Here is a 15,195-nt window from a genome sequence, read left to right as displayed (position 1 = left end):
TGTCTTATATGACTTTACATTCACAGTTCAAAGAGGGTAGAAACGCAAAGGCATGAATAAAAATAAAAATATATAATTATTTATCCTGGTAAAAAGAGTGAATGGAACTGGATTGAACAAACTCCGAAACCTAATATTACCTGAGATGAGTTATTCATGAGGTTCCATCTGAAGATTAACGGAGACACACCTTGTTTTTCGAGCCTCTCATTGTCTTGGTCAAAAACAATTTACAAGAAGAAAATACGTACTCGTACTTTCTGCGTGGTGAATAATTTCGAGAAACAATCCCGTTTTCGCACCAAATTTCTAGATAAAATATATTTTACCTTTCCTTAACAGTATCGGAAGCCTCACGAACATATTTATGTCATTAATCAAAAATGTTAATAGAGTGTTCCGGAAGATGAATTGATTGAAACGTTGCGGTGCATGGTGGGACTCGGAGACTTATGAGTCACCTACGTAAATATGTCCCAAACTTAAGTAATGAGAATGTGAAATTGAAAAGCGAAAAGAAACATTTAAATAAAGATTCTCGAAGTGTGCAAACCAAATGATACGCCTTGAAATGACAAAAAACACAACATATTGTCAATTAATCGAAGAAAAAATTCTTTTGAGCAATACTCTTATATTTTAATTGGAAGAACTTATAGAATTTCCATTTCGCCATTTTTGATTTAATATTGTTACATTTCAATGGAACTATAATACATACTTTCTTTTTTCGAGTTGAGAAATTTTTTTAAAACCTCTAACAAGTCAATGAAAGCAGATGGCAGCAAAGAAATCGCACGTTCTTTGTTAATACAACATGTACAGGAAGAAAGTACTGGTAATCAACCTGAATCCGAATTTATAATGCAAGTTTAATAGGTTACAAACATGCTCATTTCTATGAGCAATGATAACCAATTATTATAAAATATCTCGCCACTGTGCCAATCGTAACATTAAAATTTGATCAGATGAACGACACGGAATCCGGGAGAAAAAAATGTCAATCGACGAATAGGAAGTAAAATGCTAGATTATTAAAAATTGAATGACAAAGAAAATCGACGCTTCGGAGAATTACATGAGGGCACGCTATTCCATCCCGGCAGACAATACCAAGTGGGAAAGATGAGGATCCTTCTATGCAGGTTTAAGGCGATAGAATAAATGAAATTCTCCCCTTATAAGACATTTCATGATAAGCAGATGAAAGCTACCAGAAGATAAAACAGAAAATACTAAGCTAAAGCTCTGCAGTTGAAGCAGGAAAGATGATCTTCCAGTAAGACTAGAGGAAGAGACACTGGAACAGGAGGAGTAGTTTTGCTATTAACACCGCATGATCACTGGCGATGAAAGACGCAAATGGGATGTACGAGCAAGCGGAAGAAGAATGTCGAAGAAGATTCTCTATACGAAGAAACAACTACCGAAGGAAAATAGTACTAGCATGGCCAAAAGGAAGTGATTCGTTAAAACTTCATAAGTGGACAGTTCTTTCTGGGGATGTGGGATTTGGACGGGGCGGCAAAGAACAAAATACAGGACGTGATGAAATAGTGGCATTGAACACTGATGAAAATAAAATTATAAGAACTAGCAAATGATGAAGTGTTTCGAAGAGAGGGTGAAGGGAGAATCTCATAGAGGACACTCAAAAGAAGAAGAGGAAAACTAATTGGACATATCCTGAAGCACGATAGCATACTACAGACCATCAATGACGGAAACTTGGAGGGGAAGATGAACAGAGGAAGGCCAAGGATGAAATATGAGAAGCAAGTAATGGAAATCTTGGGCAAAAGGAGGTATGAGAAATATGAAGACATTGGCAGGGAACACGACAGTTTGACGAGCTGCTACGAACAAATGCTCATATCGATAACCTATGCTGATAAATGATTTATCGCCTTCCTACAGAAAAATAAGTTAACTGTGATTACGAAACTGTTTGAACACTATAAAAACATTAGAAACGATTGCAAATATTTCTGCCCTTATTTTTGGAACGACTGTATTCGAAAATAATAATTATAAAATTATTAATAGTACGTAGGAGGATTTCTTTTTGATACACCTTACTTAATTACGTGCATACATCTGGCTGCAAAGTTGTTCCGGTATCATAAAATTAGCACAGAAAATTATAATGCAAAGAAGAGTAGATGGTCTATTGTTCTTAATAATAGCAAAATATAATATTGTAGAGGCTAAAATAAATTACGAAGAATACATTGAGTTGCATGATTATTACTTTAAATAGTACCTACAAAATTTTCTCCACTAACTCAGGAATATTTTTAATTTTCATATAACATTTTTTACAGCACGCTAGCATTTTTATTCTAGTTCCAGTTAAACATCTAAATCCAAAATAAAACCCAATAAATTTACAAAAGAGTTTCGCTATATTTACCAGAATATCACACACCATCTACGTATTGTCCCACAGTTATTCCTCAAGTTAATTAAATATTTCGATTTCTTTCGGTTCAATTGAATTACACTCAATTACCAAGCGGGTATGTACATGATCATTTTTAGATGCAACGAGAATTCTCTATGAAAGTACGAATGCTTTATCAGGGAAACGTTCTTGCGTCAATGCTTACGGGATCGAACCATTTCTGTTTCACCGACAAAACGTTCAGTAAAACTGCAATCCCACCGACATGAGGTTAGGATTATCGCGGTGAGCCTTGCAAAATTAACCATGAGCACATTCCTCAAGCGTGACTATTCAAGGTCCCCACGCCTGAATTTACATAACGGCGAGAGGAACAAATTCACGGGGGCACGTGAGGACAACGGTGAAGGCTCGCGAAACGCAATGCAGCAGGGGAGGGAACGAAAGCAACAGTGCAAGTGACGGAGCGTACAAATGGCCCAAACAGATGCCAGGGGGTTTCGCTTCCACGGCAGGGAAGGGAGTGGGGAGGGTTGATGCGAGGGCGGTGAGCGAGGCCGAGGAGGCAAAGGGTAGGGGGTGGGGTGGGGGTGAATGGAATCCTTTTAGCGGCAGATGTGGAAGTTACGACACGCGCCTCTCCGCTGGAGATCACTGCACTTTGAAAAAAAATAATACCTGCGAGACGAGGGCGAAACTAGGATGTGATGATATATAAAAAATAATTTTGTACAAGGATCACATATTAATGCTTTACTTTATAAAAATAATTATTACACGAAAACCACTGTAATAAAATCGAGAGTAGCAGTTATTAGGGAAGGCGACATCAGAGCTGAGAATTGATCAACAGCTGAGATAATTTCTGCTGCTGAAAATAGGTAGGGTTAGGGGTTTTCAAGAATGCGTGGAGAGAAACCCGGCGTCTGCATTAGTCTAATCTTTAACGAAAGACGCCAGGAGTCCACAGTTTAACATTCTTTCCGAAGGACGGAGTACTCTCTATGTGGCACCTAAGCAGGGATCGGGATATTTTTTTTAATTCTGCCACTGCCTGGATTAGCACCCTCAATATAGGAAGCCTAGAACACTAGGCACCGCACCAATCCGAACCAAAGTAATCAACCCGAAGGTTAAGTTTGATAGGTACAGGGAAGTAGGTTAGTTTGATAGGACAGGGTTTGGTAGGATAGGGCAGGGGTTAGTTTGATAGGACAGGGTAGAGGGATCTCGTACCAAGTCCAATGGCGTGTGACATTGAAACCATTCAGGGACGAAAGTTCATTTCCCTGTGCCGCCCATGACCTCTCAAGTACACGGCACTCGAAAATTCACACGTATTATTTACAATACCACAGTGCTCAACCTCACCTAGTACTAAGCCCAACAGCATGCGAAATTCACACATTCAGAGTAGAAAGGGGAGGGGAAATTCTTTTATCGGTGGTTTTCCAGTAAGATTTGGTACCCGAAAAATACCACAGCTTAGGTATAGCTAAAAAAATGAATAGACAAGTCAAGTGAATGAACCCCTTTGTCCAAACCGATTCAAAGTACATCGAAAAACCCAAGCAGGATATGGAATCTGCAGATAACAGCTCATCAGAGGACAACCAACGGCAGTCGTCAGTAGCTTCACCGCGTTGAACCAGCGTTACGAACTTACGGATGCAACATGGAGCCGCCCCTCTGTTATAGGAGCACATACACCGCAATAATTTCAAAAAGAACACACATAAGATCGCGGAAAAATGAAACCTCTGGTGAGCACCACCGCACAAACCCGGCTTTGAGGTGTTAACCAGCTTCACATTAATTTCGTGATAGCTAAACACCTCTTCAAGAGGCAAAATTTCCAAGGAAGAGAGATCGCAGGTGAATGTAAAAATGTTTACTCTTCAAAAAAGTGAACATGGGAGGTAGAACTTTACATTCCATTCCAAAGAAAGATGTAGCAGCAATGATGGCACTCAATGGTATTAATATTGCCTTTAAGCATTAGGAATTTACTTGAATATTAACTTAAAACAGAAGACATAAAAATAGTGATAATACATTGTCTTCGACAAGCGTACAAGTGACGTACTAGGCCTGTGCGTATTAATGTAACATTTTATTTGCCGAACAGCACAAAAATTATGTTCTAGAACCATGGCATATGTTACGAGTCACGCAGCAAACCTAAACCGACGTTATGGAGATAATCAACAGTAAAACCTTATTTGTTATGAACAATTTCTTATATTATCAAAGAATTTGAGGCACCATCTTCAAAAAATTTGTAGCATTGAGAATACTCCATTGCGTTAATCTTATAATACCTACGGAGGATCTAAATTTAAGTTTGCTAGCGCAGAGGTTTAGCTACCGAGTAATATAGGGGAAAAAAGACGAAGGATAGTTTTATACAACAATATAAATTGACCCTGTCGGGAAATCCCTATATAAATCCATTTCTTTCAACATGTTATTGCCGCTGTGTTATTGCACGTTCAAATTTTCTGTACCTACTTTAATGCAAATACGTACATTCATAGATACGTATGACATGAGTTTACAGAAAAGGTCCCTATGCATTAGTGTTAGTGGGGTACTAAAATGAAAACGAAAAATGAAAATTCAAGGAAGCGATGAGAGACGAGAAACAAAAATTCCAAAGGAGTGAGAATAAAAAATCGGGTCGATGTAAAATCAATAATCTGCCAGTGTGAGGAACGATAAGAAGTCAGCAGATACTGAAATCAACCAGAATTTTATATACGTCGAGTGAGAGGAAAAGGTAATGGATGCTCTCACAGCGATCAAAAATGAAAAGTGGAAAAAGAAAACAGAAGCATGCTGATATCAAAAGCAGATCGGATGTAAATTTATATTTAAAAAAAAACCTAACACCCCTCTCTCAAACGAAACGTTAGCAGCAGACTTTCAGGAATCAAGCAGCACTGACGAGAAATACAAAATCATTCACAGCACTTTTATCCACAGAGCATTCGCCAATATGACGGCTGATATTTTCCTTCTTCGTAAGCAACACATTTTTCATCGACAGCGATCCCATGAGAAGATTTTTTTAGTAAATTCACGGTACGTTAACAGGCTTAGAAAAAGTGGAGACCGTAATTTGTTTGGGGGAATAGCTATTAAAAAAAGACCAGCGTGCCCATGAGTTTGTGGAGATGGGGTGGAGGGCGAGAGCCAAACAGCTGTTCAACAGACACGTGCGTGCTTATCACCGTAAATAGTGACCAGACTACATCCCTCGTTGGGCGAAAAGCCGGCTGGAAAGCACATTTCCCGTCTAGACATAAAGACCGTCTATGTAGATAGAAGAAAAAGTAGGTACTGGATGAATGATTGATTCAGGCGTTCCAATCATTTCAGAGGTGATGTCAGCACTGGAAAAAAACACGTGTCATTATTTCCTTTCCTCCGCATGGCTTTGATTTACCTTACCTCTGGCAGCTGCATACTCACAGTTCTCAACGCAAATAACGAGAACTTTGGTTCATATGTCCGTTTAACGACGACATATGACTCCTCAAAGCTCACTTTTGAGCAATTAAATGGATTAGTTCTTTGCTTAATGCACTGAATATATTATCATGTCCGAACACATTGTCCAGAATTTTTCGACACTTGAAAAAGTAACCATCAATCGTATTTATGTAGGTGTGGATAACAATAATATGTAATCTTAGAAATATTTATTCAACACCATCGTCGTCAAGGTTTTAGGAGAACCCAGGAAAAATACATATGTACATGTTTCAGTTCCTACTACCTTTCGTTCCTTTATAAGTAACATATTCCTCTGCATGAAATTGCGATCGATGTACATACTTTTACCGAGATCCTGGTGGTTTTTTGCTCATAATATACTACGGTTAAATTACAACCAAGGTTGCAATAGTTGTGCTTTTCAAGGTCGCAGATCCACTCAAAATTATTATTTATTTATTAGTCTACCGTTTAGGGTAAGTTGTAGGATGGACACAAACCGAACACGCCTACATTTCTTATCCTCGCTCGACAAGACACAACCTGGCACCCCACATTACAATAAACACCAGCCATAAAGTAAAAATTTCTCAGGAATGGATAATGGGCAAGCACGTCCCTTGAGGGAAAAATTCAATCCTAACTAGTTAGACAAATGATATTTTGAAAATGGCACATACTTTGCCACACTTGACATTTCTCTTCTATTTTCTGACGTTCCATGAAAGAGATCAAACGGAATTCAGTCCAGAGCAGCCTTAATATAACCCCGCCGCGAGACGATTGTCACCGGTGCCAAAACAAAAAAATCGCCCGAAGTATTGAAAACCGCGAAGGTTAGTGGGTTTTTTTTTAAGGTTCCGGCAACCGAGACATTGTGAGAGGACCCGACACCCACCCCCTTTTTCTCGACCTCGCAGAAGAAAATAAACGAATCTTTCGTGCCGCCCCGAGTAGGCAGGCTCCTTAGAGAGAGAGAGCGCGCGAAAGAGAAAAACTAATAGCAGAACAAGACTAAAACTCGCGAGGTTTGAGTGGCGGTGGACGGGAATGGGTCAGACACCTCACCTCATCAACACGACGCGGTCACAACTTACTTACGAAGAGAAAAGGGCACGGGGAGGGGGGGGAAGGCAAGAGCAGCACGAAAAGGGGGAGGAGGATACGAGTCCACGCAGGCGCAATGTCGCGCACCGGAGGGAAAAGGCCGTTTCGCGAGGCGTGCGGAGGCGAAAAGAGGCACGCGCGTGGGTCGCGCTGGATGTGTAAGAAAGAAACTCCACTGCTGGCTTAACTTCCTTTCTCCCTTCTGCCCCCACATAATCCCACACCCGACTGGATATCACCGACGGCGATTTTGTACCTACACGGCCAAGGGTAAGGGGATGGAGGGAGAGAGTTGAGAAAGGGGGAGGAGGAGGAGGACGACGAGTGGGTGAGGTCTCAAGAGCACGAGGAAGGGTGCTTGCTCGTTAAGTGCAAGGGAAACAGCCCCGCCCACCACGTGCGAGCCGGAGAGGGTGCAGTTGGGGGGGAGGGGGGGAAAGAGTGGAGAAGGGAGAGGAATTAAGAAGAGGAGAGGAAACAACTGAAGGCGAAAAGGCGCGGTGTAACGAGATGCGAGGATCGAGCGCGAATGGTTGGATAAGAGGTTTGGAGGGGAGAGTTTGAGGAGTGCGGAAGAGTACGCGCCAAAGCTTTAATTGAAGGGAAAAGAATCGAATGTGAATCCGGGAGAGATGGACGAGAACAGCTGACATGATTGCGGAAAAAAGTAAAGACAGCCCCACCGCGCGCAGCCACCGTCTGACGTTTTCGAGATTAATAACACTCAGGTTTGCTTACAATATTCTTCTTTTCGTCAACCCACTTGGTTGCCGGTGAGAAAATTGACATTTGATAATGATTGAACAGAATAAGAATGCACTTGTGCAATTAGTAGATCGAAAGACGACGATAACAAACGGCATTTCCCGAGGAAAATTCAGCGCGTTCTCTCCAACGACAGGCGTTAAGTTTTAACTCATCGTTGACGAAGCAATACATACAAAAAGCGTTTCAAACAGCGAAAGATTAATTGACGTTTATTTTCGCTTTCAAAATTGTGCACTGAAAATTAATGGCTTGTATGTCGCATCGAAGGAAGTTATTCTTGCAATGAAAACTGAAAAACTCGACACACCTTCGATTTAACCTGACCACAACGAAATGAAATTTAGTCCTAAAAACAATCCCTTTAAGTATTCACAATTATATTAAAAACAAGGATAATGCAAATACCATAAGGAAAAACAGGATACTACGCGGAGTTGAATCATACATGAACCCACCCTATTAATGAATGAGCTTTATTAAAAAAAAGGCATAAATACAGTAAAGCATTAAAAGCAATCATGTAGCAATCGGATTGATAACGATGGGAAGTCTACAGCAAAATTTACAAAAGAGACTCAAAGAAGATTCCAGAATGAGCCCCGCAAGTCTCGGAAGGCGGCAAATCCTTTCGCGCGCAGAGGTTTCAAAAAGAAAAAAAAAACAAAAGAGAAACAGCAAAGGATCGAAGCTATTACGGCAAGGCAACCTTGTTCACACCCACTCGCAAAAGAACACCTACCTCTAGAAGGAGAAAAAATCCTCCCGGGAGCTATAGAAGGCGTTCCAGAGGAGGGGAGGGTGCTCAGCACTATCGCAGCCTCCTTCCGCACGTCACTGTACCAACGGCGACGCTCCGGCGAACGGAAGTGTAAATATAAATATTCGAACGATATCGACTTGGTCGTCTAGGGCGAAGGGAAGAGTCGTGGAGACGGCGGCAAGGAGGGGAGAAAGGGGAGGTTCCAGAGGTGCGTTTGCTGGAAAAAGGGATGTCCCTCAGAAGCAACTAGATCTTCCTTCCTTCCTCTTTCTCTACGGATGTGCAGGACGTGAAATTTCGGGAGCGTTGTGTGATGCGGAGTGCTTTCGGGGTCGAACCACACAAACCTCGGCCGCCGGATCTCACTACCACTATAACTACTAAAGCCTTCCCGCGCCACAGCGGGGGAAAATTTCCCCTTTATAAGAGAGGGAGAGAGAGGGAAGGAGTGGGGATGGGGTGGGGGGGGGACACTACCCATACCACTAGTCTCTCCGCCTGAGGCCGACGCAGATGCCTCCTCCTACCCATCCTAAAACCCCTTCCCTCCCTCCCTCCCTTCCTTCACCTCAAACTGCCGCTCCATCCTCCGCCCCTATCCGAACCCCCTCCTCCGCCGCCCCCACCTCCTCCTCCTCCCATACCACTGCACCCGACACCCCTTCCCCTTCCAAACACTTCGACACTAAAAAGACTTGAATCTGGCCAGCGCATTTAACCCCCTTCCCGCCCCTCGGAAGGCCGCCCCCTCCCCTCTCAAAACCCTTGACGATGGAGACGTTCCGGCCCCACCAACCAGCACGCGCTCCATTCCATCCACCTCCCCAAACCCTTCCTCGCTTTGGTCCTCCGTCGCAATCTTTTCCGGAGGACCTCTCCTCCCGTTACCCCTTTCAATCTTCGACCCCCTCCTCCCTCCATCCTACGCCCACTCCCGCGACTCTGTGTCACGACCCATTCTCCATACTCCTTCCCCTCCAAACCCCCGCCTTCGGCCGCCACCAAATAACCCATCACCCCCGCCTCCCACATCTCCGGCCGGCGGAACCCTTGCATTCTATAACCGACCACGGAAGACTCCTTCTTCCTCTTCTTCGACCCTTCCCTAGCCCTCACTCACGGTCCGAAGCGAACCTTGGAGAGCCCCCGAAACATAAAAGAAATGTGGGAAGTAAACATATCTTCCCGGAAGAAGAAGCCATTTCACCAAGCACGCGTTCTATACGTAGCTCTATCGAATCACTACCGGTATCTCCTTGGCCACCGAAGACGCTCAGATCACCTATTCACAAACTCATCTCCGCAAAAGGAAGCTAAGTGCACACGAGTGTAAGCAAACTTGAGGAGACCATGTATGACATCGTCCCCATGACTCTGGACGGTTAACACTCGATTTTCAGTGACAAAGGAAGTCGAATAGGGACGATCACTACCCTAATTTTGCAGCCGCTGCCTTTGTCTAATAATTATTCGCGGCGGTAAAATGTCCCAGCAAAATCTATAACAACAGGTAAATGTGCAAAAAAATCAGTTACTTATGGTCAAAATATTTTGAAAACAAGTACTGCAGAATTTTTTTCGGATTTCAATAAATCGCGAAGTTAAACGAAATTACAACTTCCGCTCAAATTGATAATAAGTCCAAATTCATAAAAACTCATGCGCTCTCCTTGTGGAAAAAAATGGAAAAAGAGAAAGAGAGCATACGTAAAATGAATTACGGACAGTTTCTCATTCATCTCGGCTGGAATTATGCAGGTATTTTACCAGAGATGGCATTCAGGGGATCTCCGAGGCACTGCCGTGGAAGTTGAGGAGTGTTTCCGAAAATTCAAAAGCGTCTGCACCTTAAACCTTGTGGACCTGTCCCCTTGTGGAGAGAAGTCTTTTTCTGTCACTTTAACAAAAGACCACGGCAGAATCGTACGCATGATTAAAACACTGCCGTCAAAAACCTTGGCGAAAGAGCCAATCAACGTCAAGCAACTGAGACTCCGCACACAGCACCTCTTGCCTACTCCTTTTTTCAACCGTCCTTCCCCTTTTTTTCTTTTTTTTTCGTAATACCCCTTTTTAATTTCCACGTTCCATCGCAACTTCACACTCGACCTCCTCCCGCGTCATCAAGAATCCACCTTGAAAGAGCGCATTCCATTCGCCAGCTTCCCGTCGACGTCACGGTTTGCGGCCCGCCCCACCTTCCCACCGACTCCGGAGCGAAAAAAAAGGCTAGTGGAACAGTCGCCACATTGTTCAGAGAACACACACACAGACGGTGATAAACACACACACACGTGCTCGGCTCAGGTAGAGAACCAGCAAGCAGCCTTCGCTCCTCCGCACCGCTTCATTAATCATTAGTTTCATAAAAATCCTTCTCTATTCACAGAAAACACACACACACATCAGACGCCGTGCATTTCACGGGGAAAAGAGTGAGTTTCTTTATTCTTTCAGAAGAGTCCCATTCAAGAACTTCAGTGACGGCGCGTCACGGTTAATATAAGCGTCTGGCGATATGCTGAATTAAACACATTTTCAACGCTTCCTCCAGAGGTGAGATAGTAATTTTTTTTATTAAATGATGAGTTTGAGGGTTTTTTTTGTTGGACAAGGTTGGTCGGATATGGTGACGACTCAACCCAAAAGGGTTATATATTTGGAAACACTTGCGCTCGAGGGTCAAGGTTGGAAATACCTCGACCGAATTCTACTGCACCTGGAATTGTGACATTTTTTTTCACAATGAAACATTTTTTATTTAAAGCTTTTAAGAATTCACCTGCGAATGGGTTAGATGAGTAGCAACCGTCCCAAGCAGATTGCCGTGGAGAATAATTTTCATAAATACTTGTTAGAGTGCTTCAAAAATGATTTTTTTTGCTTGATAACGCAATTTTGCACTCGAGGGGGACGCATACTATTGACGTAAAATTAATAATCTTGGGATAAATTATAAAATGGAGAAACAGCAGAAGAAAATAATTATTGAATATATTTATCTCGAAATGTTCTTTCTATATCTTAGTCCGTACTTTAAAATAAGATACCAAGTGAGATCGATAATAAGCGTCAAGCTTAACCAAATTGCCAATTCAGTCAATGAAATAATTTAATTATGTAGCATTGCTTTAGCATTTCGTACAAATGACTTGTTCTCGTATAATCCGGGCACTAAACAAAATTGATATTCATTTAAGTCAGTTACTCTTCCCCCTATTAAAACTATCGGTGTTATCGAAAAGTAAAGGATAACCCTTTGAGGAATATTTGTCCTCAATCTGTTGTAAAATCGAGCAGTTTTAACCTATTTGAATGCGAACTTAGCTAAATAGGTAATTAAATTATTCGACCCTGAAAACTTAAAGAGATGATTTTCACCTAATAGTAAGAAGAGACTTTAGTTTTCACAAAAGGGAGACATTAGACAAGTTCGAAAATTACTAATTTTCTCCCTACTTTCAGACCACGTAAGGATCACGAGACCGACAGAAACGTGTTTCATTCTGGTTTTTTCTAAACTTGGAAACAAATTACCAAAATCGTCCAATTCGATTACACTAGATAAGCAATCTCAAACTTATACCAAGGATTACGAAAAAGTAGCCGAGCCGTGTGATATGATTCTCACAGTATTTAGAGTAAAGAAAACTATTTTGGTACGTATTTTTCTGTGAATCCTTTAAAGAGGAATAACATTAGAAAATTGTTAATGAATATGAAGACCACTGCACAGAATAATTACACATTTAAAATTAATGTTACTTAACGTAATCCCTCCGTTAATACAGTTCACTAATATTCTGTGCATGCGTCGTTACAATAAATGAACAATGCTGATACTGCTATCACAATCACAAAATTTCCTAGGTGCTCTTCGGCGTATTTAATTTCATGTTTGATTATTATATACGGGTCGGTTTGTACGAAACGAAGTTTAGATTCCCTACTCGCCGTTCCCAACTTTCGAAAGATACCTACGTAACGTGATATTAGATTTTTTAAGTGTAAAAGAGAGATACACAAAAAGAGTCTCACAGAATTAATAATTATGATGTTGGCAACGTTAGCAGCGCTTCAAGAGATTAAAAAAACAAATAAGAAAGCGCTACGCAATAGCCCGTTTTGAACAATTAGATCAAAATAATGGAATACATTGGCGACGGAAAATAATACGGCCGCTACTCCATTCAAGTTTTTAAGTCGACCTTAATCGATAATGAAATCTTTTAGCAATGCTTTTTTTTAACCTTACAAATTGAGATTATGACACGAACGTGTGTAGATATCCAGACTGAATGGAACTCCCAAAAAATAGCTTACTTACAGCTCATATGGATTGTATAAGAACAAAATGGGAAGGTAACGCAAAGCAAAAACGTTTTAGTGAAACGATAAAAGGTAAATCATGATGATTATTGACGTGATCATCAGTGTGAATTTAAGAGGTAATCTGTCCCTCTCCCCCGTCCACGAGATGACGAATCGGACGGTACGTGTATGATTAGGAGACAGTTTTAAACCGGGACGTAACCGAAACGCCTTCCAACCATCTTACGCTCAACCCCGAACGACTATATTTCTTACCATTCCCCACCGCAAGGAAACATCGCCGCTCAAACTCTCTCGAAACGAAAAGCAATTCCTCCAACACTGAGCCCACGGAGAGCTCACGTTGGTGGCCTATGGTACCTTTCTCGCCATAACAATGGTGGACGCATTCTTATTTATAGTAACGAGTGATACGTTGAACTAATTCGTACTCCTCTGACGAAAATGATTTATCTTCAAGCCTCATGGGGTTGAGGCAGTAACCATTTGACGACCAGCGGTTTTTCTTGGAGCACCCCGTTCTTTGTGGAGTTCCCTGAGACGATCTTTAAAACGCCTCAAAGAGAACACCGAGCCCACTCTCACGTGCATCGTTAACATGCATCGAACCTTTTAGGAGATTTCGAGAATTGCATTACCCTAAGTTACCCTCGGTGCAGGACTGGTGCCAATGATGAGTAAGTAGACTCAGTTTCACAAATAGATCCCATTGTCAAGACTTATGGTGAGTACAACTGCTTCAAGCTAAAGCAATATGCCCTCGTGTATGAACTCAATCGGAAAGAAGTAAAGGTTTTGGGTAAGAATAAAAAATATCACTAGAACACGATGAGTACGCCAAGTAAACATGCAAAGAAAAGATTAGGAAAACTAGAAGCTGATAAGTATGGCATGCATATTAATCACGAGAAAAAACATTAATAGGATCTCTAGAAGTAGAAAAAATAAGGTAAAAATTAAAGCATGAGGAAATAACTAAGATTAGTTAGAGAATTGTATGCATTTGGCAGTGTTTTACAGGAAAAAAAGGTACATAAGGAGAAAACTACTTTAACAAAAGAAGCAATTGCAAGAATAAGACAATTGAGGATGGGCACACTGAGTAAATATGCGAAAAAAATACTATCAATCATTTGTATGTAGCGTATCGCTGCATGGATTTGAACGTAATACTTTAGGCTAGAGGATCGGCGTAAATTTTGAGTTTTTTAATGAGGTTCGTCTGGGGAATAGTGTAGAAAATAATTTGGACAGAGAGGGGGACAAACGACGGAGTTTTAAATAAGTGTACTCGATAAAACCCACTTAAAACAGAAGTTATTTCATACAGAGTCAACCCTTTACCAAGAGACTTTTCCAGCCATGCTGCGGCGGAATCATTATTATTTGGTAGTCTGCTGTTTGAGATACAGTTTCGATGTAAACCACCTGCATTTCTCAGCATCGTTTAACAAAATACAACGTCACAACACACACTGTAATGAACTGTACTTCAATGCCGCAAAATGCCTTACTCGCTTCATTCTGTTCAGCACACATATCTTATCCTCCCCTTTCTCGATTGCTTAGCGTTCTCATATCCACCACAATGTTTCTTCAGCATTTTATCACCAATCAAAATGCATTGCATTCACCTTTCCTGCTTACATTGGAATTCTCCAAAAATATCACCTGTCCTTCCCCACCATGCCCAGCACTTTTTCGTCTGTTTTCCTTTCCTTCCATTTTACCTTTTCTGTCTTTCTACGAACCCAAGTACGTGTATCAAAAGCCTCCAATCTACGCCCTTCATCTTACTAATTTCAAGTTTCTGTGTTGTACAAAACCACGCTACATAACCAAGTTTTTTACTAATCGTTTCTGCCATGCTTACTCAAATGACACCATTATCAACTCTTGGTAAAAGCTTCTTTGCATAACACATGTCCCCCTCTTAAAACCGACAATTTTGGTCATTTGAGGGAAGTTGATTGAGCCACCCTGTAGCACGATAGTTGACTGAATTTCATTGTAGAAGGAAACATAGGAAGATTTACGGAGAAAGCGCAAGGACTAACTATAAGTAAATAGGCCATGGAAAACAACGGCTCAGGGAGTTACTGGGGTATAAAGAGATAGGAAGGGAACAGGAGCCTGGAGAGCTGATACAAAACAATTCTCGCACTAATAAACGTCGAATAGATAAGATGATGATCGACCATTTTTTGGAAATACAGTTTTCATTCAGCATCGAGGTAGAAATGTGGATAGACCGAGGTGAGGCGAAGAAAAGCACTACAAACAACGTTAAAGAATCGATTGAAAAAGATATACGGAAAATTAA

General features: G+C 41.4%; 1 protein-coding gene across 5 annotated transcripts in view; it reads right to left on the bottom strand.

Moving 5' to 3' along the window:
* Lmpt (four and a half LIM domains protein limpet) overlaps positions 1-15,195 on the bottom strand; it is a 946,158-nt gene that overhangs the window by 417,385 nt on the left and 513,578 nt on the right. Inside the window, exon 1 of one of the 5 annotated variants that reach the window (XM_071599522.1) lies at positions 8,520-8,923. The exons of the other annotated variants lie outside the window; for them this stretch is intronic. The gene's annotated coding sequence lies outside the window, so the exon portion shown is untranslated. Of the gene's footprint in view, positions 1-8,519; positions 8,924-15,195 lie in introns of those variants that run through there. 5 annotated transcript variants of the gene reach the window in all.

The sequence above is a fragment of the Hetaerina americana genome, unplaced genomic scaffold, assembly GCF_022747635.1.
Source record: "Hetaerina americana unplaced genomic scaffold, ioHetAmer1.1.p SCAF_11, whole genome shotgun sequence".
NCBI lineage: Eukaryota > Metazoa > Arthropoda > Insecta > Odonata > Calopterygidae > Hetaerina > Hetaerina americana.
This window is presented reverse-complemented; position numbering and strand designations above follow the sequence as displayed.